Source organism: Notamacropus eugenii, chromosome 2 (assembly GCF_028372415.1).
Source record: "Notamacropus eugenii isolate mMacEug1 chromosome 2, mMacEug1.pri_v2, whole genome shotgun sequence".
Taxonomy (NCBI): Eukaryota; Metazoa; Chordata; class Mammalia; order Diprotodontia; family Macropodidae; genus Notamacropus; species Notamacropus eugenii.
This window is the reverse complement of record NC_092873.1, coordinates 227,673,867-227,678,955: the sequence shown is the minus strand read 5'-3', so window position 1 is coordinate 227,678,955 and position 5,089 is coordinate 227,673,867. Positions and strand designations below refer to the sequence as shown.

At 34.5% G+C, this 5,089-nt stretch overlaps 1 pseudogene; it reads right to left on the bottom strand.

The window, feature by feature from the left end:
• Nucleotides 1-3,577: 3,577 nt before the first annotated feature.
• Nucleotides 3,578-5,089, bottom strand: part of LOC140522944 (deoxynucleoside triphosphate triphosphohydrolase SAMHD1-like) — a 12,177-nt pseudogene continuing 10,665 nt past the window's right edge.

The following is a 5,089-nucleotide window of genomic DNA, read 5'->3' as shown; positions in this document are numbered from 1 at the left end:
CAGAAAAGGAAACTGACAAATGATGAAGGGATGTGGAAAAAATGAGACAATGCATTGTTGATAGAGTTGTGAACTGATTCAGCCATTCTGTAAAGTACTTTAGAACTATGCCGAAAGGGCCATAAAATTATGTATACCTTTTGATATAGCAATACCATTACTAGGTCTGTATCCCAAAAGAGATAAAAAAGAAAAAGGAAAAGAATCTATATGTACAAAAATAATTATAGTAGGTATTTTCAGGTGGCAAAGATTTGGAAATTGAGAGGATGTCCATCAGTTGGGGAATGGCTGAATAAAATGGCATGCGATTATGATGGGATACTATTGTGCAATAAGAAATAATGAGCAGCTCAGAAAAACCTGGAAAGACTTACATGAGCTGATGCAAAGTGAAGTGTACTGTGTACAAAGTAACAGCAATATTGTAAGATGCTCAGCTCTGAATGACTTGACTGTTCTCAGTAATACAATGAGCCAAGACAACTTTAAAGAACTTGTGCTGAAAAATGCTATCCTCTTTTGTCCTCTGATTCTGCCATCACTATAGTACAGGCCTACATCTCCTCATACCTGTACTACTGCAATAGCCTGATGGTTAGTCTCCCTGCTTCAGTCCTCTTCACTTCAATGTATACTCCATGTAGCCATCAAAATAATTTTCCCCAAAGACAGGTCTGACCATATCACTTCCTCAGTTCAACATACTCTAAAGATATCCTATTGCATCCAAGATCAAATACAGCATCCCATATTTGGCCTTGAAATATTTTCATAACTTATCTTCTTCTTTCTTTCCACTCTTCTAACAATTTACTCCCTTCCTCATACTTTGTGATCCAGTGACACCTTCTTCCTTCTGTTCCTTGAACAGGAAATTCCATCTTTTGACTCTGGGCTTTTGTCTGGCAATTCTCCACACCTACAATGCTCTCCTCAATTATTATCCTTGCCTATTGGCTTCCCAGGCTTCCTTTAAGTCCCTACCAAAATCTTATTTTCTAAAGGAAGTCTTTTCTAATACCTTTTGATTCTGTTGCCCTCCCTCTTTTAGTTACTATTTTACATTTTTTCTGTATACAGTTTGTATGTGTTTGTTTGCCTCTTGTCTCCCCCACTAAATTCTGAGCTTCTAAAGGGTAAGGGTTGGTTTTTCCTTTGTTTTTATTTCCAGTATTTATCATCTTAGCATAATACCTGCCACAAAATAGGCATTAATAAACGCTAAGTGACTGATTAAATCACCTCCTCCAGTCTCATCAAGAATATCCAGTCACTTGCCAAGCCTTACTAATTCTAATTTTGTAGCATTTCTTATATATGTCCCCTTTTCTCCTCTGCCATTGCACCACTCTAAGCAAGATGCTCAGATCCTCATGCCCAAGTTCCTGCTTAATTAATTAACTCAAGTATAAGGAAATTCTGCCCCTCATTTTTGTGTCTTTAGCATTTATAATAATGTTTAGCACATGATAGGTGCTTAATCAGTTCTTGATTTGACTATCAAAATATATGCAAGAATTATATGAACATAACTACAAACTGCAGTTGAAGGAAATTAAGATCATATGACTTGAGAAATGCTAATTGCTTCATGGGTAGGACAGGAAACAATAAAAGTATCAATACTCTATAAACTAATTTAAAATGTATTACAATATCAAAGTAGGAAAATTATAAAAAATCATCTTTAAGAAAAAAAGTGGTGAAGAATCTCAAGGGAAATTTTTTTAAATCAACAAAAAACATAAAGCAGGAAGACCTCACAGGCATGTGCTATACTTAAGCTGCAGTTACATAGTTTCTGAATTATGCTCCAGGGAAGAGTGCAATGAGCTAGAGAGAAATTGTTCATTTACATCAACCCTCAGACCTAATTTCTACATTAATTCAAAGGTTCTGGGTATGCCCTAATCCTTAGATAGCATTTGTATCTAAATTAAAAAAAAAACAAACTTTGTATTCATCTATATCAAAATTCAGTTCTTAGACTTAGTTCAATATTCTAGACTGTTGAGATATTTCTGGGTCCTGATTTAGATAACCATTGAGTAAAGTGTTCTTTCTATCTTATGTCATTGCAACTTTAAACTACCCCAAAGGATTCTTCTAGTTTTAATTTTATATGTATTTTTTCAATATTGTATCTTTTATTAATTTTTAAAGAAACCTTGGACACACAGAGATTCTCTATTATTAAATTTCTCTCCTCAGATAGATGTATTTCTCTTGTGCTATGTCTTTGAATTGGGTTGAGTTTATACCAAAGTCCTTTGACCTTTGAAATCATTAATACCTATTCCCTTTTCAGGAGCTGAGGACATGACTGATAACCCTGAAAGAACATGTTTACCAAGCAACTTTTAATTCCTGCCTTGTAACTATCTGTTTGTTATCTTTGTGTAGTTATTTAACATTTCTTTCTTTCTTTTCCGTGATCCATTAGCTCAACTAGAATTTATTAAATGCCTACTGTATGTCAAGTATAGTACTAGGTGTTGGGAATATAAAGGCAAATGACAGTTCCTATTCCCAAGGAGCTTACAGATTAATGAGAGAGATAGCATACAAATATCTATGTGCAAACAATATTTCTATGAGACAAAATGAAGGTAATCATAAAAAAAAGGCACTTGCATTATGAGAATTGGAAAAAAAATCTTCTTATAGATAGTAAAACTTTAGTAGAGATCTGAAAGAAGTCTACTGGTTCTTTAGGCAAGAATGGTAGAAGGTGGATTTGAGAAAGGAGAAAATTTCAGTAATGGGGAATAGAGAGTGAAAACATTGATTTGGAAGATGGAATGTTGTGTTTGACAAATAGCAAGGAAGCCAGTACCACTGGATTGCAGAATATTTATCATCCATGAAAAAAGAGATAAGAAAACCTACTTCACCTGTATCATTAGAGATATCATAAGGATTAAATGATATAATGGCTTTGAAAATTATCAACTACTCTCCAAAGAGAAGATATTACCATTATCATTATTATCTTTTCCCTAGCTGTTGGCAGCCTGCATCTCTGTAACACTTAAAAGAAATGTGATTGTATGGATTTTTCTTTTTGTGGTAATGCCTGCTGTTGATAGAACTCAGGAGTAGTTCCACTGTTTATATAACATGGACTATTGTGGAGGGATTCTGATGAATAACGCTATTTGATACTGACGCTTCTTATTTTACGAATAAATAACCTCTCTACATGAGAGATAGAAATACAATACTGTAACCAGGTCCTTCAGTAAGTTTCTGTAGTTGTTGTTTCTTTCTCTTTCTAATCCCTCTAAGACACTGAGTGAGGAAACTGTAAAAAGCTCACAGGTGTAACAAGAGAAGGGAACTATCTTATTATGTTTGGAATTAAATTATTGTGTCAATTAGGAGAAAATGAACAATGAAGTTGAAATCAAATCCATTCCTAATTGTAGAATCCTTTAGGATTTACATAAAATTACACTCATCCAGAGTCATTAGTTCAGTGATCAGTTTTCATGTTTTTTAGATTAATTCCACCTGGGAGCAAGAGAAAGAATAAAATTAGTATATGTTCAATTTTACACTTGAATTCTAAGAGCTAACTCTTAGTAATATATCTGTTAAAGAAAGAGAGAAAGAAAAAAAAAGTGACACAACACAAGGGAAACAATGAAATATCCTTAACAACATGTTTGACTTAGATACTTAAATGCTTAACAGTGACTTGACTAATGTAAAGTTCTTTACTTAAGCATTAAAAAAATCAAATTTACAAGTTTTGGGTGAGCAAGCATAGTTAGAGAACAGTTCCTGTGAAAAGAAGAGCTGGGATTTTTAGTAGGCAATATTTTCAATATGGAACCATAGTGTGATATGTCAGGGAAAAAAAAAAAGTCTGATGTAATCTTAAGGCACATTAACAAAGGAATGACATCCAGGGACAATAGTCTCACTAGACTCTACCCTGGTCAGGCCATATCTGACATATTGTATTCAGTTTTTGTCATCACCACATATTGGGAAGAAGATTGACAAGCGGAAGTATATCTAAATGATGGCAATGGAGTGGCCATGGAGTAATTGAAGGAACTATAAATATTTACTATGGAGAAGAGAAAAAATATTGTAAAGTTGAGCTGTTTTAGACAGTTTAGACTCTTTTCACTTTGCCCCAGAAGAAAGAAGCAGGAAGTGTGGTTGAAATTGACAAAAGCAGACATAGGCTTGATGCAAGGCAGGCCTGCACAACATATAGCCCTCAAACAACTTGCAGTGTACCAAAGGATTTCTGGAGACCAAAAATTGTGGAGGCTATAAAAGAAACTAAAGATATAAAGAATGTTTTGTTTATGTTCTATTCAACCTGCCTTTCATGAGTTGCTATTGTGCCCATCATGTAACTTGGCAGGTGGGTTGCCACTAAGCACTCTTGTGTTTGTAATGCGACCCATGATGACCAACCATCTTCAGTCTGTCTCTAAAACCTATCTGGGGCCTGAAGAAGTTCAAGCTATTTAATTTTTGGCCCCTACCTACTGCCAAGGTGTATGTGTTTTACATAAGGCTAAAATTCCTAAGAATCAGAATTGTCCCAAAGTGGAATAGCATATCTCAGTAAGGACTGGATTCCCTCAAACAAGATGTCTTCAAGTAGAAACAGGATTATCAGTCTTCTGAGATGTGTTAAGATGACTTCCCATTTAGTTTTTAAGTAGACTAGATAATCTCCAAAATTCATTCCATTTCAGTGATTCTTTGATTTCTCTCCATTGGTCCCAGAAAGATTCTCCATAATACCTGAATAGAGATAAGAACTGAAACTTGATTTCACTGGTACAGGGAATTTCAAAGTGCAGAAATTTCCTCTACCAATATATGTTGTCAGTATCTCCATAATACATACTAGTGAAATAATTGGAATTTGAACTCTCATTTTCTCTGGCTTCTGGATCAACTCTGCATCTACTAATCTGTACTGACTCCCATGAACATTTTTTCTAATATTAAGTGCAGACAAGAAGAGTAAACATTATATCAGAGAAAGCATGGTTTCTTTCAATAATGACATATTAATATTCAATTATTTAAGCCTCTACCCAGAATCTGGGAT